We start from the raw sequence: 27,053 nt of genomic DNA on the forward strand, positions 1-27,053 counted from the left end.
AGAACAGTCAGTGAAGACGAAGAAGAGAATGACGTGTTCTCCCGGCACCTATTTATCTATAGTCGCACCGGTAGTGACATCATTGGCTGTTGCTGGCCAATTTGTTTTTCAATGTATGCTTCAGACATGGGTCACGATGAGGTGTTCCACATAGCAACCCCTAGAGGGCGCAGTTCCAAGTTCCCTTGAAAGGGAACATATTATATTTGATCCAATTTTAATTTGATAGTTACAGCCTTCTTTCCCTCATTGAAATCATAATGAATTGCTTCTTCAGGACAACCAAACTGGGATATAAAAAAAGTCTCAGCTTCACAGTGAAATGACATGCAAAAGTAACAAGAGAGCTCAGAAAGCAGCTGTAAACATACAACTCACAGTTTTGTACCATTACAGGATTGACAGAAAATGTTTTGGTCACTACTGTAATGAGCATTACGTGAAACCCTTTGGGGAAACTCATGTTTACTCTGAATACCGAAGCCTGATTTCTTCATGTTCATGTTGCTGCACAAACAAATGCCGGCCAGTCTGAATGACATTTGATCAGAATCTTTTGACTGATAGTCATTGCTTTGTGTACAGCTTTATAGCACGGCAGTCTACAGTACGCAACCCTTGTTCTCAGGGATCTGAGGTTATGCTAGTAACTTGAGCGTTTCCTGTCAAAAACTGTCACTTGCATTGCATGAAATGCATTTTGGAGGCACATCCAATATTGCTGTGCTTTAAATAAGTGCAGAACTAAGTCACTCTGCAAGCCCAGCCCCGGATTGCCTACAATGATGGTTCCTAAGAAGCATGAGCTAATGATGAGACCCAGGACCTGAGGCCCGGATTCGCACAACTTAGACCTTTTCCACTTGCAAGGGAATCAGAGGTATGAGGCGAACAAGATCTATGCTTGAAGGGCAGGGATGTCCAGGTTGAAAATATAGTGATAGTAGTAGTCGGCAAAGACCAGCTGGCCACCGAGCAGATATCACCAAACGAAACTCTGCTCGACCAAACCCGGGGGAAACCCTTCCTCTGGTGGAGTGGGCCCTCACTCCAATAGGACACTGGAAGTCCACTGAGGCGTAAACTGGGATAGTGTCTGCTTCACAACTGGCAATACTTTAGAGCAGCCTTCAAAGCATACAAACAACTGCTATGATTGCCTAAAAAGACTAAAGCGCTCTACGCAAGTAATAATAATAATAATAATAATATATTTTATTTGTAAAGCACTTTTCATAGTTAAAAACAATCCCAAAGTGCTACACATAAACAAAATATAAAAACCGGAAAGAACACTTAAAAAATGCTTGTAAGGGGGCTTTGTTTCCAGAACGGAGGTTGCGTGAAGAGTTTTGTGTTGTGAGTAGTTCCTTTAAGTAGGGGGGTGCGTTTCCGTGGGTTGCATTGATGGGTAAGTAAGATGATTTTATAATTAATCCTGTATGAGACAGGGAGCCAGTGGAGTGAGTGAAGGATGGGTGTGATATGGTCATATTTTCTTATCCTCATTAGGATCCTGGCAGCACTGTTCTGAATGTATTGTAATTTTTGTAGACTTTTGCTAGGAATCCCAAAAAGAAGAGCGTTGCTGTAGTCCAGCCTGGAGGATACAAAAGCATGGACAAGTTTTTCAGCATCTGACAGACCAAGTGTGGGACGGAGTTTAGCAATGTTCCTGAGATGATAGAAGGAGATCTTACACAGATGTTGTATGTGGGCGTCAAATGTGAGTTGAGCATCAAATCTTACTCCCAGGTTAGTGACTGTCGATGAAATTGGAATGTTTTGATAAGAGAAGGTGATGTGCGTTATAGGTGATGACTGGACCTGGTGTGGTGTACCAACTAAAATAGCTTCTGTTTTGGAGCTATTTAGCTGTAGGAAGTTTGTCTTCATCCATGCCTCAATCTCCTCAAGACAGGAGCTCAGAGATGACAGAGTGGCTTTAGATGAAGTGAGGCTGGTTTTTATATATAGCTGAGTGTCATCGGCATAGCAATGAAATGATATTCCATGCCTGTTGATTATGTGGCCAAGGGGAAGAGTATAAATGGTGAACAGAATCGGGCCGAGAACCGACCCTTGCGGGACACCACAAGTGACTGTATGCGTCTGAGACTTTACACCTCCCAAGGAAACATACTCTGTTCTTCCAGACAGGTAGGACTGGAACCAGCTCAAAGCAGTGTCAGAGAGTCGGATAGAATGATTGAGACGCTGAAGGAGGATATTGTGATCAACCGTGTCAAAAGCTGCTAGTGCCCAAACCGGGGAGAGTAAAGGAGGAACTGCTCATCCTCTGAATTTTGAAAATGAGGATCTTCTGCTGCTGGGGATTTTCTATGGTGAAACAGCTTCTTTGTTTTTCTTTTTCAGAGTCCAGCGAGGAGATGATATTTGCGCTGAAATGTAAAATTCTGATGAAATTACATTTAGAACCAACTTACATAGGCTGAAATGGCATTTGCCCATGCAGCTACATGAACAAATCAGGCTTCGTAATTCAGAGTAAACTGTAGTTTAACCAGAGTGTTTCACGCAATAAGGCTAAATGAGACCAGGGACATAACCAAATAAGGGCACACAGGAACTAGAAAACAGAAGACAGGAAAACACAAAAACAAGGTGTCCTTGACATGTCAACCTAAAAGGTTGACCGAACATCCCCCCCACCCCCCTCCCGGAAAGCATGTCCTAGCGCTAAACACCATTGTAACGATCCAAACTTTGTACTCATCGGGAAGAAGGAGGCGGGAACCGGCGCACAATCAAAACATAATTTTAATATTCAAAAATAAACAAAACAGCGCGTCAGCCCCTCACGGCGACTGACGCGCACAAATAAAAGCCAAAACATAAAATAATGTCCCAGGCCTGGTCCTCTCTCGTCCTTCACGGTCGTCACTCCAGTTTTATATCCTTTCATCTCCTACGTGGGACTCGATACTGGTGGTGGGGCGCAGGTGTAGCTCATCTCCAATCACTACACCTGGCCTCACTCCTCGTTCCCACGCCTCTCGGCCCCGCCCCACTCGCCACAACCATCCAGAGGCCTGGGAAGGTGGGCGCCCTCCAGGGCAGTGCTGGCAGTTCAGGGGCCATGGCAGTGCCGGCCTTTCAGGAGCATGGGCCTTTGTGGCAATGTCCAGGTTCCCCAACTTGGCCACTATGACCACAGGCATATGCCCACCATCTCCCATTTTCTTCTGGGAAACAAGACACCTTCAGGCCAAGATGGGTTCTGGAGTAAGCTCTGGAGGAGCAGAGCTGGCTGACGAAGGAGGTTTTGGCAGATCTTTCTGCAACTTCGGATTTACTGGTGAGCTGGCTGGGACCAGCAGAGACTCTGGAGACCCAGGAGAGCTGTATGGAAGCAGCTGAGATTCAGGAGACTTAGGAGAGCTTGACAGAACCGGCAGAGATTCATGTGATTCAGGGGCGGACTCTAGAGTGGCGCCAAGATGAACAGGCTGTTACCAACTCAAGAATGGGCACGAAGCAACTGCACTAAGCCCTCACCATATAGGATTTTAGAAAGAACGCAAAGACTTTACTTGTGCACTTACCATAACAAGGATTTTAAATACTGTTCTGGAGGGGGGGGGGGGACCTCACACAACACTCGGAAAAAGCAGCTCATAGATAGTGCAGAGATTCATGGGACTCAGGAGCGGACTCTAGAGAGCATTCTGGAGTGGATGCTGCCACTTTGGGAGGTTATGCAGTGCAAGCTACCAACTCAGAAGGAGCTGGACTTCTAGTCATTGAGACTGGTAATGTCACTCCTGGACGTGACGAGGTGTGGCAGCCATTTTGGGACAAGACTCTTGATGAGGAAGTCTGAGAGGGGGAAATCTCTTCAGGGCCTCCCAGAGGGAAACAACTGCAGGATCCAGGGTCGGCAACAACTTTGCTCCCAGGTCAGTGCTGTTTGAAACCTCTTTTCTGGCTCAGAAACAGAAACAAGGTGTCCTTGACAAACTAAAAGGGTGACAGAGGTGTACAATTACAGCTCCTTTAGTACTACCTGTTGTGTTAATGGTCACTGGAAGGCATGTCGTTTTAGATTACAGCCAATGCAGTTTGACTTCAGAGCCAATCATTCAGAAGAAAACAGCAAACTACTTCATTTTAGAGAAGGTCAAAACAAAATCAGACTGGGCCAAAGGTGGAGATATATCCTAGACCTGTAAGCATTTGACTTTACAAGAAAAGAGAGTCACAGAAGTGTATGAATCCATACTGAATCAAAAATTACTGAAGTCATTGATTTTAATCGGTTGGTTTTATTGCACTTATGGTCAATGGGAATCATAACTTACAGTTAATCAATTAAAAACATTTGGCTCATTTAACTTATTTGATGTTAAATCATTTCATTCTGTTCTGTGTGACATTATTCAACTTATTTGAAATGATTGCGTAATCCTAAACAAGACTTTAAAACCTTAACATTTATAACAGTTATGTAACCATTTTAACTATTATTTCAATACTTATTTTATTTATTTATATGTATTTATTTTCAGTTCATTAGCTTACATGCACCCCATCACTGATTGAGACTGTGTTTTTGAGATTGTTTATATAATTGTATATATTAACATACATTATTGCCATTTTTATGGGGAAGTCGTGGCCTAATGGTTACAGAGTTTGACTCCTAACCCTAAGATTGAGGGTTTCGGGCTGGCAATACCATGACTGATGTGCCCTTGAGCAAGGCACCAAACCCCCAACTGCTCCCCGGCACCGCAGCATAAATGACAGTCCACTGTTACGAGTGTGTGTTCACGGTGTGTGTGTGCACTTTGGATGGGTTAAATGCAGAGCATGAATTCGTAGTATAGGTCACTTCACTCACTCAATTTTATATTGTTATAAAATAATTATGTTTAGACTTGAAGACTGGCAAAAAAAAATCTATAAATATACTGTACGAACTGTTGATAGAGAGAAAAACACACTTGATATATCCACTTAAACATAAAATGTAACACAACACGCAATGTACCACAGAAGGCTGTGCGATAGAATGATTTCATCATGGCACATGGGTATTCTTCGGCCTAGCCTTGAGCTGCACTTACGATGCTAAATGCTGGAATGTAACAGCCCATAACAAATCAACATAAAATAATGTAGTAACTACTCATCCTTTACGTGACAACAGACTCAAGGCTTCATGTAAGTAACACACTTACTGTTCAGTAAATCTGACTGAATCCAGACCCAGTGTGAGAGTTTATGGAGTCACTTTGGGATTTGGCTTCCATTTCCTGTCGATTAATTATATCCCCCTCCTCATGTAAATTAGATGTCATGACAATGAAGTTTGTAATAATTCTCAATGGCACGCTCCCCATATAATTTATGGCCGTTATTAAAAAACGAATGCTCAGTGTCGCTACCCAGAAATCACTTTATTTTCTGTGTAGAGTTGCAGGGTTAAAGAACAGCAGATGTAAACAAACTCAATGACTGAATTCTCATCACCAAGGTTACATTAATGATCAGAAATGAATTTGGTGAAAGATGAAGAATGGTTCTGGATAAAAGTGTCCGTTTTAAGGTTTCTGTTCTCTTCGTGGTAGATTATCATTAGCATTGACGAAGGAAACTGTAGGGGAAGCAGACAAAGAGCGCATCAATCAGCTGTTGTTTTCTCTGCAGGGGTGCCGATGGCAGCGGACGCTGATGGATAGTGTTACCCCTTCGCCTACAGAGGGGGTTTATCCTCATTACATTAGCTGCTTTACTCGGGCACATCTTGTTAAAACGCTATTCACTCAACGACTGCAACAAATGAGTGTAGAAGGGGCTCAGGGAGAGCGTTTAGCATCAGGATTGGCCTGCAGATGCTTCACAGCTTCACACACAAACACATGAAGCTCTAGAGCTCAGTGTGATCTGCTCAAGGTCAGACTGCAGTGAACGAGTGATGAATGCATGTGTAGAGACTCCTGCATCCTCAGGAACTTTTTATCAGAAAATTAAAAGTGAAATTATTTAAGATTAGTTCCTAATTTCTATCTGTCACTAAATGAAAAATGAGAAGGCAGGGCAGCCATTAGAACGCTGTTATCAGCACCCTGCAGTTCATAGAGACGGAGATGACTCTAATTATTGACTGTGTCTATATATTAGCAGGCTCCTTATATATATATATATATATATATATATGAAGCTGAAAACCACTCTACTGACTGGGACGACCACCAACTCATTCGAATATCACTCAATGTTAATGTGAAGACCAGTGAAGAGCATGAAAGACACATGAAAGCTGGGACTGATTCCACCAAATATTGATTTCTGAACTCTTTCTGAAGTCAGAACATTAGTTTTGAGTTGTTTAAAAATGGATGTGAACTTGTTTTCTTGGCATTATTTGAGGTCTGAAAACACTGCATCTTTTTTTCTGTTATTTTGACCAGCTGTATGTTAATATAGAATACAACCTAAAATATAGAATAGTTTATAGAATGAAACATTTTTTTTTCAACTTGTCTCAAAGGATTACACTTTTCATACAAGAATACACTCTGAAATCTGATATATTATTACACAGATATAAAGGCATTTTAAATGCAATCATTTAAACATTACTTACACAAAATGTTTGGGTTGATAAGAGTTTTTAAGGATTTTGGAAGTCTAATATTTGCACATATTTGATCAGATAAACAGTATAAATAATTAATTTAGTATTTTTGTATAATATTATTACAACTCAAAATAGCTGTTAAATGTCACACTAACATTGACTTTACATCCTGTGATCAAAGCTGAATTTTCAGATTCCTTCATGAATTAAAAGTTCAAAAGCAATTTATATGAAAATCTTGTGTAACTTTCACTTTTGATCCATTTATTGCATCCTAGCTGATTTAAAGTATTGATTTAATTTAAAATTAATAAATACTTGTGATCCACAAATTATCCCTGTTATTGAGTGGCACTTTGCCGTATATTCCATGCATTATCATGGAATCATTATCATTAATATTATAGTGACCGTTTGCAAAGACCGTCCCGTTTAGTTACTGTGTGACAAGCCAGACCGCTCTCACGAGTGAAAATACATCGCGGGACAATACAAGAGATAATACACACTGACATGCAAGAGAGAGCTCTGGGTTGCTAATCATTCCGTATAATACGGAATCATCCAGTATTCGACACATAAAAGTCTTGTTCCGTATTGAACTGATACAGAACACACTTTGTTCCATATTTCTGAGAATCCGTGACAGACACACACATAGCTTCTGTCAGACTATGAACGAAGACATTTGTAGGCTAAGATAAGAAAAAAAAACAGACGGTGCGGTAGATAGGCCTTCTAATTTAACATCTAACATTCTGATTTTTTAACATCTTGGAACATCATCAGAGAATGCCCTTTTAATTGGTCTTTTCAGGAATTGTGAGACACGTATCGTAGCAACGATGACGACAAGTGACAATAGCGGGAAATGTAAAAATGACTAGGTCCGAGCAGCCGGCGAAAAAGAAAAGAGCACAGAAATATAGAATTGAAAGGGAAAATAAATACCCGTGGCTGGAATGTGTGAGGGACAATTAATTCAAGACCAATTGTACCATATGTCCTCGCGTTCCTTCTGTTTGTCACAGCGGAGTGTGTGATATTAAAGGCCGTGTTGCAAGGTTAATTTTTTAACTAATTTGTGCAATTTGCTTGTTGGTAATAAACATTTAAACTGTTATCCATTGTATTTTATGTTGTTGGGTATCACAAAACGGAATATAATACGAAAAAGTAGCTACTATCTTACAGCAGTCTCCTTTCCCCCACAATGCATTGCATCACGTCACGTTGGGGAGAGAATTTACCAAAGCAAGCCTAGAGAGCATTGAGAGTGACTAGGGAGACGAGTATCAGACGAGAGCTTTCAGATAGCTCAGATTATAGATACATATATATATATATATATATATATATATATATATATATATTTATATATATATATATATATATATATATATATATATATATATATATGTATATAGATAGATAGATAGATAGATAGATAGATAGATAGATAGATAGATAGATAGATAGATAGATAGATAGACAGACAGATAGATAGATAGATAGAGAGATATCGACCAACAGCGACCCAAACGCACTCACTTCCCTACAGCTTTTCAGCGCAGTTTCCATGGGACAGCACCCACACAAGCTCCTGTCAAACACAGCGACACACATGCGGCTACGTTTGCAACAACATTTTCACTGGAGGAAGAGATAAACGCTTAGAAACGTCCATATAGCTAGCATGATGCCTTTTATTTCTAAATGACAAAGACAAAGTTTACCAGTTCTACGACACTATGACAAAGGTTACCGGTACTTATCTGAACTAACGTCATGATCACTGCCACTAGATATAAAGAAAATGTTGATTTTTCACTCTGTGCTACTAAAAAAAAAAAAAAATAAATAAATAAATATATATATATATATATATATATATATATATATATTTTTTTTTTTTTTTTAATATTTTATATATATATATAGCTATAGTTCTGATGCTGCGTTCCAGGCAGGTTTTTGAGCTCGTAATCACTATTTCATACCACTACTAACGACTTTGTACCGTTCCAGGCAAGTTACGCCAAACTTCCAGTGCACTTTCACAGGTTTAAGGTCGGAAAAACACGGGTTACGGGTTGCCTGGAACATGGCATCATGCCAAGCTGAGGCTACGTTTCCTCCACTTCTCCCCAACGTGACGTCATCACAGAGTTGCATAAAAAAAACATTTAACACCAAAAACTTCGGTATTTAATCGGTATTTAAGACCATCTGTAAAATTGGTATTTAAGACCATTTTTGGGACATTTTAAAATTGATATACATATCTTGAGTGATTTATGTACCCATTAATCGAAAGTGGGGGTTAACCTGCAACATGGCCTTTAAGCAGCACGCATCAGGTGATATTCACAAGAGGAGCGCGAGTCTGCGGCGCAGCAGGAGCGAGGTCAAGGTTCATTCTCCTTCAGACTCCAGAGGCTGATATGGTAGACGATGTAATCATGTGGATTTTTAAAACTCAAATATAGTTGATATGAAATCTCCCCAGTGTTCCCCTTGTTGTGTTCCTGTCTCCCGCTCCCTCATAATGTGTCAATCATCTGATGGGTTTCTTAATAAGGTATCCGGAGGAGGGAAATTATTATTATTTAATTAATAATAGTTTTTTTTTTATGTATTATTGTTTCACACTGGAAAGAAAGTTAATTATAATGAAAGTATAATTATATAAAGATATTTGCACTACACTTCCTTAAAATGTTGTATAATTAAATTAAAATTGAAAAATTGAAAATAAAAATTTATTATAAACTAAACAAATCCATGGTTCATTGTTGGCAAAATGATCATGATAGCCTTTATATTTCACATCTATGTGGTTCAGTCTTGTATATTGATTAGGCCTACTTTGCTATTCTATAAATATATATTACTAATAAGTTGTATTATAATATGCTATAATGTATTAAATATATTTATCTAAATGTATCAATTAGTTTCCACAATATTCCCCAGAAGTCATTATTTCAGGGGTTATTTTTCTAAAATTTAGGGGGGTTGGCTGCAGTAACTCATAGCCCCGGGGCCCAGTGAGTTCTTCATGCGGCCCTGCTCATCAAGTTTCAGGGATCAGGAACTAAAAGTGCGTCCCAATTCACACGCTTATGCACTATTCTGTGCCGTTTTGTAGTATTAATAGTGTGAGCAAAAGTGCACTTCATATACTTGGATTATGCACTTAAATAACTGAAGTAATGAAGTGTGGAATGCTTGACACTTGATGCATATGCATTAATCAGACTGACTGAGAATGACAAAATAAGCCTATATAATTCACACATTACACAGTTGAGAACATTGTGCATGAGTAGTGTATACGTGTAAAGTGCATTATCTGGGACACAGCTCATGATATGTAACACAATGTGCCACAGGCTTCAAAAATGAATTACATGACAGATGATGAATGATGAATTAATGAATTTAGCTTATTCATTGTTGTATTTGTAGATACTTTAATAGAATCTTTACAGAGACAGTACACCACACAACACAGGACGAGAACTGACCACAGATGGGACATTTATTATGTTGGGTGTCCATCCTAAAAGTTATCATATTGTTATAAATATCTTAATGTTATTACTGTAAAGCTATATGTTACATTATTATTGAATATCCTTCATGCTTTCAGAATCTTTCGTTTTTTTAAATATATAATTTTTTTTCTGTAATTTTGAAATAAACATTTTAATGAAACTATACTTTTGTCAAAATAAACTGGGAATAGTATGGACTCTGCTAAAGGGATTGTTTTGAACATGTATTATTTAAAAGTATTAATTCAGTGGATGTGTGTGACTCATTTATGCAATATTTAAATAAAACGAACCGCCTTTTTGATCTATTTTCACACCAAATCTGCTGATCCATCAATGTTCAATAAAAAAAAAAAAAAATAAATATATATATATATATATATATATATATATATATATATATATATATATATATATATATATATATATATATATATATATATTACACATTTACCTCAGTTGAAAACACACACTTTGTGTTTTATGGATTAATTCAATGATTTTTCCAAATTGTTTGCCTTTTTTTTATTATTAAAATGTAACTTTCTTTCTTCTATGGTGCACAAACAAGGATATTTTGACAAAAGATAATTATTCCGATATTTTTTGAGATTTTTCTAAAACTTTATTCATGTAAATTTCCTCAATTTTAATCAGTGCGGTTGGGATGTTGAAGTCCTCAAGAGCTCAAAAATCCATTAAAACACTTTAATAGAGGTCACTTAACTCTACATACAGATGATTACAGTGCTCTGCACAATATGTAAGGGTTATAAAAGCCATTGCACTTTAATGAAAGAAATTGTAATTTTTTAACAGCAATTTGCCAAACTATGGAACATTACCTGGAGATCAGAGAACAGTAATAATACTGGCTAAACATTGAAGCAAATATTCACACGCTGTTGAGGAAATCTGATCTATATGTCACATACATAGTATGTATATTTAATTTGTGAGAAATGTACAATTATAAATTATAAATGGATCAACATTTTGTCCCAACATTTCTCAGTTGATTCCACATTATAATTTTTTTTTTCAGTTGGCTCAACCAATTAACAATGAACACATCTTGTAATTGTCCTAACCAGCAAGTTTAGATTGATTTCACACTGTTATTTTACATGTTCTTAATTGCACACACATCAGTTCCTCTCAAAAGAACATCTGCTCGTCTGGTCATAGAGCAATGACAATGAAGCGCTGTCACATGCTTGTGCTTACGATCGCAGGACGCAGAAAAATAGATGCCATTCAGAAATCAAGGGTCACAGGACATCATTGAATAATTTATTTGAATAGAATACAATAGAATAGAATAGAATAGAATATGCTCAGAAGCTGCAGGCCTAATGATCCGTCCTCATCTTTCATAGATTTACAGCACACAGCTTCATTAGATGTTCAGATGCTTTAGTTTTGGGAGGTCGAGTCACTAAACTGAAACTGATTTTTCCAGCTGGCATACAATTCACAAATCAACAACCAACACAATGGAGGCTGGACAGATCAATGCCTCCAAAGAAATGAACCGTGAGTTAAAGTCAAACTCTCTAACACTGAAAACTCAATTAGTGCGCTTCATAGGAGCCAGGAGACACCTCCAGATCCCATTTATCTGTGACTGCACTTACTTTTCACCTTTCACATCAGAACTGCACTATCATAAAGCAGTAAGCTGCTCGGGGTCATGCCTTACTCTGATTTTACCATGATTATTGGAAGTTTTCTGGCATCCGTCAGATCTGAGAGCTGGAACTATCCACTTAAAAACCCTTTTTGGCAGTTCCAGAGCATCTCCATCTGTTTCCCATCCCACTCAGTCAGATTACAATCAGCCAAATACACACATTCTGCTTTGTGCTATTTACACTAATGGGGCCGATGCATGTTTTTTTGTGAGAATACTTCATGAAATAAATCAATTTGAAAAAATTAGAAGATGTGTTTTGATGATCAGGGATGTCTTGTGGCTGTACAAACTGTGTAAAATAGCCAGTGCTGCAGTAATGAATAGTTGTTGAATAGGGTTATTTTCAGTCTAAAAGCAAGCCAGGTTCACTGAGAATTGTGGTTAACATTTCTGCAGCACTTACTGAACATTTCACAGCAGTTTCAAAGTGCAATGTCCAAACCCAACCCTAACCCTAGATGATAGTGTTATCCCATGCAGAAGTGAAAATCAAACACATTGGATGATGCAACCCTGCTGTTTATAGGCGGGTACCGTTTTGTTGAACCGTAGTGTCACAGGATTCATACTGAAGCTCTTCACCTCACAAATGCAACACTTTATCACATGAGCAAACCTGCGCTAGAAAACCCATAAATATAAAGCTGTATATGTCACGCTAATGCTCAAAAATATGAGTTTTCAAATCTTGCTGTATGTTTTTTATTATTTAGAGCCCTCTGCAAAATTATGGGTTGCTCTGGTCTTAGTATTTATAGGTATGTGTTTGAGTAAAATGAACATTTTTGTTTTCTATAAACTACTGATAGTATTTCTTCCAAATTCCAAATAAACATATAGTCATGTAGAGCATGTATTTGCAGAAAAGGAGAACTGTTCAATATAACAAAAAAAATATATAATAATAATACGTTTTCAGACCTCAAATAATGCCAAGAAAACAATTTCACATCCATTTTTAAACAACACAAAACCTATTTTCTGACTTCAGAAAGAGTTCAGAAATCAATATTTGGTGGAATCAGTTATCAGCACCCTGCAGTTCATAGAGAGGCAGATGACTCTAATTATTGACTGTGTCTAAATATTAGCAGGCTCCTTATAAAATGGTGTGACTCTACAATTTTCATAGTCATGAATTTAAGAAAACTCTTTGAATAAGAAGGTGTGTCCAAACTTTTGGTCTGTACTGTATATGTGTGTATATATATATATATATATATATATATATATATATATATATATATATATATATATATATATATATAAATAAATATATATATATATATATATATAAATAAATATATATATATATATATAAATAAATATATATATATATATATATATATATATATATATATATATATATATATATATATATATATATATATATATATATATATAAGAAGCTGAAAACCACTCTCTACTGACTGGGACGACCACCAACTCATTCGAATATCACTCAACAACTGCAGGATGACATCAGGTGACCTGCAGAAAGAACGGCAGCTGAGGTGAAGTGCCCTGCGAGGACGCTTGGAAACAGACCTGAACCCCACTGAACACCTCTGGCATGTGATCGAGAGGAAGACGGAGGGGTCACAAGCCATCAAACAAACCCCAGCTGCTTGAGTTTTGCTCCAGGAGTGGCATAAAGTCACTCAACGTTAATGTGAAGACCAGTGGAGAGCATGAAAGACATGAAAGCTGGGACTGATTCCACCAAATATTGATTTCTGAACTCTTTCTTGTCACGTTCGGTGATACAGGAAACCACGGAGAGAGAACCAATTGCAGGTAAGTCTTTATTAAAGGGGCAATCCAAAGACCAAACATAAACAAGACACGAACACAAGGCAAGGGCAAGAACTGACGGACATGAATTAAACATTCAACAAGGACTCCGTGACACATACTAAGACAGACCGGGTTAAATATACAGGGAGAGACAAACGCTAATGGGGAAATGACTGAGTGCAATGATTGATAACCAGTGACAGCTAGGTGCAATGATTAAGCAGGGACGTGAGGAATGTGATTAATGAAGTGACAGACACCGTGGGAAAAGAGGACATCTAGTGGACACCCAGGGAACACAACCCAGACGCTGTGACAATAGCCCCCCCCCCCCTCTACGGAGAGGCTCCCTGACGCTCCACGACAAGACACAACACAGAGACCAGGATGGAGTCTCAGGGGGAGGGACGGAGGGCCAAATAAAAACAAAAAACAAAAACATGGGGAACAGACAACAGAAGTGCAAACACAAAACAGGGAGACCAGAAGGGAGGTGGACCGGAGGAGGTTCAGGGGGAGGGACGGAGGGCCAGGTTAACAGAGAGGAACAGGGACAGGAGTGAACACAAAAACAAAAGGCAACAACATGAAGCCCCCCAGGGCGGAGCCGAAGACCACCACAGCCGTATGGTCAGGAATGAAGCCCCCCAGGGCAGAGCAGAAGACCACCAGAGCTGTATGGTCAGGAATGAGGCCCCCCAGGGCGGAGCAGAAGACCACCACCACCGTGTGGCTGGGACGGACACCCCCCAGGGCGGAGCAGAAGACAACCACAACCGTGTGGTCAGGGCGGAAGCCCCCCAGGGCGGAGCAGAAGACCACCACGTCCGTGTGGTGGAGACCAGAGTCCCCCAGGGCGGAGCAGAAGACCACCACAACCGTGTGGTCAGGGCGGAAGTCCCCCAGGGCGGAGCAAAAGACAACCATGTCCGTGTGGTAGAGACCGGAGGCCCCCAGGGCGGAGCAGAAGACCACCACATCCATGCGGCCAGAGCAACGGGAGGGCAAGTCTGGTTGGGGCAAGTCTGAAACAAAGAATCTGAACAAGTTAAGAGTAGCCTCCGTGGCCGTGACAGGATCAGTCGGGCGCTCTGGGAGTTCCGCAGAGGCAAGGAAAGACTCTGGTGATCCAGCTGAGATGAGGAAAGCCTCCAGTAGTCCCATGGTGTTTAGACTGGACTCCAGAAGATCAATGCTGACTTGACTCTGCTCCTGAAGATCATTGGTGTCCTGACTCTGCTCCTTAAGGTCATTGGTGACTTGCATTTGTTCATGAAGATCAATGATGACTTGCCCTTGTTCTTGAAGATCACCGGTGACTTGACTCTGTCTTTGAATATCACCAGCGACTTGACTTGACTTGGAAGGGCAAGGGTGACTATTCCCGACTCTGGAGGGTCAATGGTAACTAGCCCTGACTCTGGAAGGTCGTCGGTAACTAGCCCTAACTCTGGAAGGTCATCGGTAACTAGCCCTGAATCCAGAAGCTCAGTTGTGACTAGCCCTGACTCTGGAAGATCAGCTGTGACTAGCCCTGACTCTGGAAGGTCAGCTGTGACTAGCCCTGACTCTGGAGGGTTAACGGTGACTAGACTTGACTCTGAAGGGTCAACTGGAACCTGACCTGACTCTGGAGGGTCATCGGTGACTAGCCCTGACTCTGGAGGGTCATCGGTGACTAGCCCTGACTCTGGAGGGTCATAGGTGACTAGCCCTGACTCTGGGGTGTCATCGGTGACTAACCCTGACTGGACTCTGTAGGGTCAATCGGAGCCTGACTCAACTCTGGAAAGTCAATGGGCACCTGACTCGACTCTGGAAGGTCAACAGGAATCTGCATTGATTCTGGGGAATCAACTGGAACGTGACTCGACTCTAGAGAGTTCACTGGAACCTGACTCGGCTCTGGGAGGTCAACCGGAACCTGACTTGACTCTGGAGAGTCCACTGGAAACTGACTCGATTCTGGAGGGTCAACAGGAACCTGACTCGTCTCCGGAGGGTCAGCTGTGACTGTAATCCCGTGCAAGGTCATCCTGTGCTGTGGTGCTGGGCTGGCGACCATCTTGTGCTGTGGCGCTGGATTGATGGCCATCTTGGGCCATGACTCTGGACGGGCAGCCATCTTGGACCGTGGCTCTGGATCGGTGGCCATCTTGGGCATTGGCGCTGGGTTAGCGGGAATCTTGTGTTGTGGTGCTGGGCTGGCGACCACCTGGTGCTGTGGCGCTGGGCTGGCGGCCATCTTGGGTTGTGGCGCTGGCTCAGCAGCTGTGACGTGAACAGTCTTAGGAATCTTAGGATGGTCGCCAGTCTCTGCACTGGCTACCTATTAAGTTCCGTATCAGTTACAAATTATCATTACTTACCTATAAGGTAAGTAAAACCTAAAAAAAACCTAAATGGTTTAGCTCCTGTGACCTAACTAGCCTTCTACCACGTTACAACCCATCACGCACCCCAAGGTCACAAAATGCTGGACTTTTGGTCGTTCCTAGGATAGCAAAGTCCACTAAAGGAGGTAGAGCTTTCTCACATTTGGCTCCCAAACTCTGGAATAGCCTTCCTGATAATGTTCGGGGTTCAGACACACTCTCTCTGTTTAAATCTAGATTAAAAACACATCTCTTTCGCCAAGCATTCGAATAATGTATCTTTTTAATTGTGAGTGTAGTTGCATCTGATCAAAGGTGCATTTTTATTCATTAGCTTGGGTTAAATTAATTTTACTTTGTTGGATCAGCAGCTATGCTAATGATGTCTGTATTTTGTTTCTATGTTTCGCCACAGGATTGACATCCCGTGGTAACTAGGATTTACACAAGCTCCAGTCTGGATCCAGAACACCTGAGAAGAGAAGATGCTGACCCTCAGAGGACCTCAGATGATGCTGACCCTGAATCAACAAACAGAACTTACAATTATTGCTAAATGTGTGACTGAATCATATAATAACTTAATTAATAATATTGATAGTTCATCGTCTAGCTGACTACGTCTTGTATTACTATTATTATTTTTATTTTTAAAATCCTGTCAAATGTGCACAAACTACTAGCTACTACTAAATATTGTAGAAACATAATTTTCTGTAAAGTTGATTTGTAACGATTTGTTTTGTAAAAAGCGCTATACAAATAAACTTGAATTAAATTGAATTGAATTGAATCTCTAGGATCTTTGACAGCGTGGAGAAATAATCCAAGAATGAGTCCACGGCCATCTTGGGCGTTGGCGCTGAGCTGGCGACCATCTTGCACCGTGGCACTGGACTGGTGACCACCTTGTGCTGTGGCGCTGTGCTGGTGTCCATTCTGCCTCTTGGCGCTGATCTAGCGGCCATCATGGGCAGTGGCGCCACCTTGGCGGGCGTTTGCTTGTTCTCTCCTCTCCGTCCGCCATGGTGAGACGGTGGCTCTGACCCATTCCACATGAGCCCCGGGTCGAAGGGAGGCCATGGTCGAGAGCGATGCTGAGTCACCTCTTGACCACTCCCTCCTCGGCCACCTCCCCTGGTCCCCCAGAAAACCACCAGGCGAGTTCCCTCAAAACCGTCTCTCTCCCGCTCTGTGGCTGGGGATGAGACATAGGCAGACATACCGCTGGTTCTTACTGTGACGGAGTCCTTCTGTCACGTTCGGTGATACAGGAAACCACGGAGAGAGAACCAATTGCAGGTAAGTCTTTATTAAAGGGGCAATCCAAAGAGTAACAGTCCAGGCAGGGGTCGAAACCAAAACATCCATCCAAACATAAACAAGACACGAACACAAGGCAAGGGGAGGAACTGACGGACATGAATTAAACATTCAACAAGGACTCTGTGACACATACTAAGACAGACCGGGTTTAAATACACAGGGAGAGACAAACGCTAATGGGGAAAAGACTGAGTGCAATGATTGATAACCAGTGACAGCTAGGTGCAATGATTAAGCAGGGACGTGAGGAATGTGATTAATGAAGTGACAGACACCGTGGGAGAAGAGGACATCTAGTGGACACCCAGGGAACACAACCCAGACACTGTGACATTTCTGAAGTCAGAACATTAGTTTTGAGTTGTTTAAAAATGGATGTGAACTTGGTTTTCTTGGCATTATTTGAGGTCTGAAAACACTGCATCTTTTTTTCTGTTATTTTGACCAGCTGTATGTTAATATAGAATACAACCTAAAATATAGAATAGTTTATAGAATGAAACTTTTTTTTTTCAACTTGTCTCAAAGGATTACACTTTTCATACAAGAATACACTCTGAAATCTGATATATTATTACACAGATATAAAGGCATTTTAAATGCAATCATTTAAACATTACTTACACAAAATGTTTGGGTTGATAAGAGTTTTTAAGGATTTTGAAAGTCTAATATTTGCACATATTTGATCAGATAAACAGTATAAATAATTAATTAAGTATATTTGTATAATATTATTACAACTCAAAATAGCTGTTAAATGTCACACTAACACTTTCATGTGTCTTTCATGCTCTCCACTGGTCTTCACATTAACGTTGAGTGACTTTATGCCACTCCATTGGTGGCTTGCGACTCTCCGTCTTCCTCTAGATCAGGTGTCTGAGGTGTCCAGTGGGGTTCAGGTTTGGAGATCGGGCTGGTCATGATCTGGAGCTCCTCCATCCACACCTTGATTGACCTGCTGTGTGTCACATATCACTGTCCTGCTGGAGAAACTGATCCACAGAGCTGGAGAACACTGTCAGAGCAGAAGGCAGACAGCTTTGTTCTGTATGTGTCTTGATTCATGTGTGCTTGATTCCAGCCCTGCTGAAGCCCCAGATCATCACCGATCCTCAGCAGATGTCCCAGTGTGTGTGAAAAACTGTGGCTTGTAGGCCTCTCCAGGTCTGAGCTGAACACTGGACTCATCAGAGAGGACGAGTTCACTCCAGTCCTTCGTCTCTTCTGCTAACCTCAGCCTGGCTCTTCTGTGCTTCTCATTGATCAAGGGCTTTATTCTGTAGGAGTCTGTTTCCAAGTGTCCTCGCCGAACACTTCACCCGTTCTTTCTGCAGGTCACTTGATGTCGTCCTGTGGTTGTTGAGTGACATTTGAATGAGTTGGTGGTCATCCCGGTCAGTGGAGAGTGCTTTGTCTGCAGCTTGAGCTTCTTCTAATGAACAGAGTCTGTGAAAGCAACCTGACCTTTATTGTATCCCTTTGCCAGTGAAGCCAGAACTGGACCTTTCTTTTCCTCTGTAATGCTACAACTTCATGATCACGGGAAGAAGGAGGAGGGAACCGGCGGACAATCAAATCAAGTTTAATAATAAAATAAACACAAAACAGCATGGCAGCCCCTCACGGCCAACTGCCGCGCACAAACAAAACCAAAACACAAACTAAAATCCAGACCTGGTCCTCTCTCGTCCGTCACTGTCATCGCTCCTGTTTTATATCCTTCCATCTCCTCCGTGGGACTCGAGGCTGGTGGGTCGAGCAGGTGTCGCTCATTTCCAATCACTCCACCGGCCTCGCTCCATTCCCACGTGTCTCAGCCCCGCACCACTCGTCACATCCTCACTCAAAACTCTTCTTTTCAGCTCTACAGGTACTACTTCAGGTACTTCTGAGAACCTTCTGTTCTTACATTTGACAGTGGCACTCTTACTGTGTAGGGGTGTGCAGCCGAGTCTGTATCTGTATCTGTAACAATCTCAAAATGATTCGTATATGTATCTGTATTCAGATAAACCGGAAGAGAGTTGGACTTTACCCGGAAGTTTGTACAAATATTTGAGAAAATTGAAAACCATGTCTATGGTTTTAAGTTTTTCTTTGTAGTTATCCCTGGAAAAATATGCCTTGTACAAAAAAAAAAAAAAGTATTGTTATTAACCTGTGGTTTCGGGAGCTTCGGGAGACCTGAAGTCCCAGCTCAGAAACCTTTTTGATTAAAAAGTTCTAATTAAAACTAATAATAAAATTAGTTTTAAAATAAAATTACTAATTAAAATTAATAATAAATATTAATAACAATAGAATAAAATGAATATATATAACTGCTGGATGTTAGGACAACCACAACCTCTAAGAAGAGGAGATTAGAAAACATGGAGGTTTAAACAAATAAAAAAGAAAAACCTCTTAGGCTAGAGCTGGTTTTGTTTCTTAGAGACGAGCAGAGATGGAACATGACTGGGGAGAAAAAGAAAAGAGAACTAATGACATGAGGACCAAAGTACAACACTGAAGGTAAGTTGCATGACAAAAAATGTACTAAAAACAGACCCATTTTTCCTTTGTGTGTTTGAAGAGTGTGACATACAGGTGACAGCAATGTTAAAGAGATCCCCCTCCACAGGGGTCCCGGAAAACCACTAAACACACTGCTTTATCTATTACAATGACACTTTCTTATAGACTGAACACATAATCCACATGAACATGATGTCACTGTGTTCACAAACTCGTGTTTTTGAGATGATAATCCTATAGTTTTCAAAAACCTGCACTTTGATACCCTTTTTCAACAGTTTGTGTTTTCAGGCCCTCAAAATGGCACTGTTTGTGAATAAATGGCCAAAATACATAAAAGCTTTGTATTTTAGTTGACGTGACACCTGGTAAACATTTATCCACTTACAAATGAAGCAGATGCAATACAATTTTATATACAGTAAATTATGATTACTATACAGAACCAACATACTTTGTGATTATGTGTTCATGCTAGCGGGGAACTAACTTCACTGCTGGAAGTGTGTGTCTCCATCTGGATAAGAGTTTGCGTGTGTGTGTGAGTGTGTGTGTGTGTGAGTGTGTGTGTGTGTGTGTGTGAGTGTGTGTGTTAATGAGAGTCATGAGCTGAGATGTTAATCAGAACCTCTCAAAGCCGTTATTTGCACACACAGTTGTTCCCTAGAGACGGTCTAATTAAGTCTGCAGTAGAGTCACATTAGACACAACACACACCATCAATGAAAGACAATCACAGCCTTCACAATTCACTTTATTCCCCGCGTGCTGAAGAGTTCATGTGTGATTACAGAGGTCTGAGACTGACTCTGGCCAGGTCATACTTCACCCCAAAATCACAAGAAAAAAACACCAAGAAATTATATATATATATATGGATTAAAATGTGTTATGCGTTGTTTAAAATGGTATCCTATGTTTCTACCTGATCTCGTTTTGTCGGTGTAGTCTGGCTAATTCACTGATGTAAAAACAATATTTTTGACTTGAATAAGATCAATTAATTTCAGACGTAACCACATGAAACACATAACACAATAAAAATCCTTTGATTAAAAATCTTTTGATAAAAAATACATCAGAATGCTTTCATTCCTTTTTTTTTTTTTTACACATTTTAAATAACATCTGGCTCTGATGTATTTACACTTTCAGTAAGTCAATCACCTCTGCGTATGCTTTCTGTTCCATTTATTACACGACAAATTAAAAGAGAGAAACTATTAGCTTTTCTAATAAAGTGTGTCTGAATAATCCCACGCTTCATTACGCTCCTCGTCGCTTCACATTCTTCTGTCTAACACCAACCCAGTTGAAGAGCAATTTTCAAGACAATGGCCTTGTTGAGAATGTGATGGATGTCGGCAAAAATTAATTATCCAGCTCATTACTGAGTGAGAATAAATCTTTGGCTTTTATCTGGAGACCATCAGAGCTGATAAAAGAGTCACAGCGGGCTTCATCAGGAAATCTGTCACCTTCTGGACTCGCAGCGAGCCTGTCAGCCGCTCACCGGAGCTCGAGTGTGAATCCAGAGTCTGTAACATATCCTCAATACATACATGACATGAGGAATGATGGCTCTCTCTCGACAGGTATGCTTATAATTTAGGGAAGAGACATTCTCATTCTACAAAATGTTTTATTGAACCAATAATCATAATAATAATAATAATAAATAAAATAAAAAATCATCATCATATGTATCAGAATTAGGCTATCTATTTTTATAGCTCCTTTTAATCTCGGAGACGCATTCTGTCTTCGCGTTTGCCAAATTAAAAAATAGATTGTTAGGGTCAAATTATTTGTATGTACTTTATTTTGCAAATTTTTTGTCATACTGTATAGAGCTTGCATAGAGTCATAGACTAGTCGAGCGCTGTCGGAAACAATCGACTACTCAAGCCTGCATTAACCATAATGCATACAAAGAGTTTGCAAGTACAACGTGAATTTTAGGATTAAAATATTGCGTGGAGCTATTACTTTCTGTGACCTCATCTATGTTGCGTGTCAAATTTAAATATGTAATGTAATAATTAGGGTTGTGCCTGAAGCTGAATACCTTATTGGGAATGGCACGGATAATGGCTTAAAAAACTAATAACGGACAAGGAATAGTTCTGCCTGTAAACTCAGCTGAGGATGGCACAGTCTGGTGTTTGCTAGATAACAGATGAGTCAAGGGATCAGCGCAATATTATACAAACTATGTATTATTTGTATATATTTAAAAGGCAATGATTTAAAGCTTAGGCTACGATATGAAACGAATGAATAGAATAAGCACAGTGCGCTCACCAATCAAACAGCTGCGTTGCCACGGAGGCAAGGCTGTGACCCACTGATGCGGTCAGCTGTCAAATCGCTCCAATCACTACCTCTCTCCTATTAGACATGGGACATATATATACGTGGCACTACTGCTCGGTAAGTATGCTCAACGGCTCGCAAGCATTGCGATACAGCTAAAACAGCATGAGAGTTAAGTTTATGTCATTCTTTTCACTTCTTACTTGCTGCTTCCTGGTCATGGATACTTCGGACATTATAGTACAAATCCTTTCAAAAGAGTCTCCGGACGAAATCCCGGATCATGGCACGAAGACATCGATCCAACCCTGCTAGTAAGACGCAGCTCTAGGATAGCAGCCAGGAATCCTTTTTCCATCACCGAATGGCCCATAGAAAAGATTTTGTCCATACTCTCCGAATCTGGATCGTGATCAGCTCACGACTCTTTTACAAGAAGTCAATCAAGACCTGCAGCCCCTATCTACCAATGCAGTATCTTCTTTTCCCCGATCTACCGGACGTAAAGCCACGGAGAAAATAAAAAAATATCTCTACTCCAAGCGGACCCAACTCCAAAGAAAGCAAAAACAGCAAGTGCCTCTTTAGCTCCAGTACAAGGAGAAGACAAGATTCTCTCAGCGCTGCTCTCAATTCAAGAATATGTGCTCCCTAGTAGATATCTCGGGTCAGCGTTACCTGCCACTTCCACTGGACTGCCCTTCTTCCCCCCAGCAACTGACGTTTATACTCATCTGCGTGCTCAAATCCTGTCAGGTAACAACATTAACTTAGTTAAAATAATGCTATGTGCAAAAAATAATGAGAGAAGGATCATGGATTGTGGAGACATATCTGTCATTCTTAAAGATAACGATCCAAGACTTACCAAACGTTTAACCATGGCAGAATTTAATGTTGCTTTCGGAGTGTTCAGAGACATTATTTGTGAAGAGTATCCAGACAGGAGGAAGGAATTAGAGACCTATTTAGCCATCATCTCGGATCTCGCTATGTCTTACGGAGGCACACTATTCTATGAATACCACAAATCATTTTCTTCCAAAGCCGCTAAATACATACACCGATTCAATCAGAAACTGGACTGGTCCGTGGTCGATCTAGCTCTCATTAGCAGACACTTCACAGGTCACAGAGCATTGTCATGCTCTCTCTGTAGTTAGTTTTCCCACTCAGCTTCTCTCTGCTCCAAGACCGCATCCACCTATGAAACTAGAACTTCGATGACAGGACAGGTGAAGCCTGGAAGACAAAACCCTGTTTGTTTCCATTTCAACTATAATGTTTGTACTCGTTATAATTGTAAATTATTTCATGCTTACAGCTATTGCTGAAACAGTCAAGGTTTTCTTGTCCACGATGCACAACATTTTTAAAACAGAAATAAACACTCCAGTGAACACTAAAGAGCTATCCAAAGCTCTGGGAAGGCATCCAAATCGCTGTTTCTTGTCTTACCTCATTTTAGGACTCAAGCATAAGTTTCTAGCTGGTCTTTCCAATATGTCAACCTCTCATTTACCTGTAAAAATCTCCAGTCAGCTAACAAAGATCCCCAGGCTGTATATGATCTGATGGATAAAGAATTAGAGAAGGGGTACATGATCGGACCTTTTGATCAACCACCTTTCAAACTGTTTCGCATTAACCCTTCAGGAGTCGCAGTTAGGAAATACTTTGGAAAAAAACGCTTATTTATTGATTTATCTGCTCCCCACAGTAGGGGTTCCTAGCATAAACAGTTTAATTCCCTCTGAAACTTTTTCCCTGGCTTATTCTACAGTTGACAACGCAATTAAACTGAGCAAAGCAGAGATCACTGACGCCTTCAAAATCATGCCCCTACATCCCTCTCAGTGGCACCTTTTCGGGGTCAGGTAGCAAGAAAAAAATTATTTTTCAGTCAGACTCACCTTTGGGTGTAAAAGCATCCCAAAGATTTTTGATACACTATCAGAAGCACTTTGCTGGATCCTACTAAATAATTTCAAATTACCATTCGTTCTTCACCTGCTGGATGACTTCCTGCTTATAGACTTTCCAGATGCCAACCCATCGCGCAGCATCAATTCCCAGGTCAAAGCATTCGACAAATTCGACATTCCTCTTGCAGAGGAAAAAACAAAAGGCCCTTTTCATGTACTCGATTTCCTGGGCATCACACTAGATTCAGTAAAAATGCAAGCGTCTCTTCCGCTAGACAAACTAAAAAGGATTAGAGGGTTCATTAGAACTTATTCCCGTTTACCTACCCTAACAAAAAGGGATCTTCTTTCCCTGTTGGTCCATCTCAATTTTACCATGAGGATTATTCCCCAAGGTCGTTCCTTCATTTCCAGACTTCTAGATCTGTCTAAAACAGTCGAGAGTATGGATGACACAGTTACATTAGACAAAGGATGCAGGTCCGATTTAAAACTCTGGTCAAAATTATGCGACAACGGTATTTTAACGGTATGGAACGGAATTTCCTTCTTCTACTAAGAAGATATTGAAACTCAGTTAAATTGCAGTTCTTCACCGACACAGCTCCTTCCGTCTGGATCGGGGGGATTTTTAACAATCATTGGTTTGCAGAAAGATGGCCAAAAGAACTTAAGGAACTGGCTCCCTCTATTCAGTCCACAGGACGTTTGAAACTATATCCTATAGTGATTGCTTGCTTATTATGGGCAGATCAATGGTCTAGAAAAACATCCTTGTGTTTTGTGATAACTAAGCCGCAGTCAATATCCTTTACAAGGGTCGCTACTCTGTGCCTTTCATTAACCGCTTTATCAGGCGTTTAACCTGGATCTCAATCATGAACAACTTTACTATTAAAGCTACACATATACCTTGGCTGGATAATAAAATAGCTGACTCTTTGTCTCGATTTAATTTCCAGGAATTCAGACGCCTGTGTCCGGGAGCTGCTTCTTCACGACTGGGCTACCCGAACTTCAGTCAAACAGTCCTAGAATGAAAACATTGTTGAAAAAAATACCTTAATTCAGCCGCACTCTATATGAGAGCAGGGCTAGCAAAAACGACACTTAAAACCTACGACTCGGCGTGGTCGTCTTTTCAGATTTCTGCAACGCATTCTCGGTGCCTAAACTTCCAGTTAACATACCAATTATATGTGCTTTCATTACGCACTGCTTCGAATCCAGGAAACTTAAGCCTTCCACCATCAAGATATTGATATCAGGCATCCAATTTCACATTAGATGTTTAGATCCCTCCTCTCAAAGCCTCAATATGCCTTCTCCTCAATGGATTAAAAAAGGAAAGCCCTGCAATTCTACTACAGATCTCTCTCGCGCAGGTGCATATGATGATAGATAAATTAAGATCAGGTCTGTTCACTCCGCACTCAAACTTGCTTCTAGAAGCAGCGTTCCTCACCGCCTTCTATGGATTTTGTCAGAGGAGGGGAATTCACTATTCACTACTGTTTCATGTGAACATTTTAACGAATCTGTGTGTTCCTTCCCTCAATGTAAATTTGCTCTTGTCTGTAGCTTCTTTAGCATGGGCTTGCCCATGGCATTTCAAGCCTCATCCCGTGAAGGTCCCTACTCTGAAAAAAAGTGTTCACCCCTCTACTCCTATTAATGTCCCATTACTCTTTTCCTATCTCTTCTCATCCTGATCCGTCTTTAATTGATTTCCTAATTACTGGTCTTTCCCAAGTGTTTCAGGTAGTCCTTTCCCCTCTCTCTACTTCTTTTGTAGCAAAAAATAAATTACAATCTGCTCTCACTGATCCAGTTGTGGTCTTCGCTTTGCTCAAGAAAAAAGTCAATAAAGTTTATGTACTCTGTCCTCTCAACTCTCCTCCCTTTAGTCAATTTCAGGTTAAATTGCCCCTCGCAAATATTCTTGAAGAAAATGGCTAATATTTTATTTGCCCTCTCCCCATGAATGTATCCCCTCAGAAACTTTTTATCTGCATTATGCTTAGGTCGATAATGTAGTTCAGTTAATCAAGCTAGCTGGCCAAAATATTTGAGTAGCTAAAGCAGATATCACGGACACTTTCAAAATCATACCAATTCATTGTTTTGATTGGGCTCTCTTCAGAATTAAATAGAATTCAAAATTCTACATCGCAGTCAGACTTACCTTTATATGCCGGAGTAGTCCAAACATTTTAACCATCTCTAAGAAGCACTGTGATGGATCCTGCTGGATTTCTCTAAGCTTCCTTTCATTTTTCAGATTTGTCTAATTAATCAGAACTTTTCCCAGACGCCACTCACCTCTATTTTATTTTATTTTGTCAAGGGCAGTTGTTAGCTGAAACCTGGCCGAAATATTTTTGTAACCTAGCTTCAGTTTCCATTTAGTCGGCTCTTTACGAAATCTATCCTATCGGGCAATCCTATCTTTAAAGTCATTTATAATCCCGGTCACAGTAATATGGTAGCTGATCACTTTCTCATTTTCGTTTTTTCAGGCTTTCAGATGTCTATGTCCATCAGCCAAGCAGGATCCAACTTCCTGCCCAAACCTTTCCGAAATACAGCTGTATTAAATGTTTCCTTTAATGATCTTCTAAATTCAACCAGACATTATATTGCTAAAGGTGTTGCTCCTTTTACTTTGAAAGCTTATAAGTCTTCTTGGTCTTTGTTCGTGATGTTTTGTCTATCGTATTGGAAACCATTTTTTCCTATTCTAATTTCAACCATTTGTTTGTTTTAATGTTTACAACTATGAAAATCAAAATGTAAAGTTATCTTCCATTCGGAAACCGTTAGCAGGCATTCAGTTTTATGCTAGATATCATAACCCCGATTATCCAAGTTTTTTGTCCCATCTGTGCATTTGCTTCTCATTTAGCCACTGTTTTGGAAAGCTGAGGT

At 40.3% G+C, this 27,053-nt stretch overlaps 1 protein-coding gene and 1 long non-coding RNA gene across 2 annotated transcripts in view; both read right to left on the reverse strand.

The window, feature by feature from the left end:
• The window catches only part of LOC113113440 (X-linked interleukin-1 receptor accessory protein-like 2), a 188,188-nt gene that overhangs the window by 34,181 nt on the left and 126,954 nt on the right, over positions 1-27,053 (reverse strand). The window lies entirely within an intron of this gene.
• Positions 1,509-1,867, reverse strand: LOC113113441 (uncharacterized). Its single transcript, XR_003293581.1, has 2 exons — positions 1,701-1,867; positions 1,509-1,600 (listed from the first exon to the last, which is right to left on the reverse strand). It is a non-coding gene; the product is annotated as an uncharacterized LOC113113441 (long non-coding RNA).

Source organism: Carassius auratus, chromosome 14 (genome assembly GCF_003368295.1).
Source record: "Carassius auratus strain Wakin chromosome 14, ASM336829v1, whole genome shotgun sequence".
NCBI classification, from domain to species: domain Eukaryota; kingdom Metazoa; phylum Chordata; class Actinopteri; order Cypriniformes; family Cyprinidae; genus Carassius; species Carassius auratus.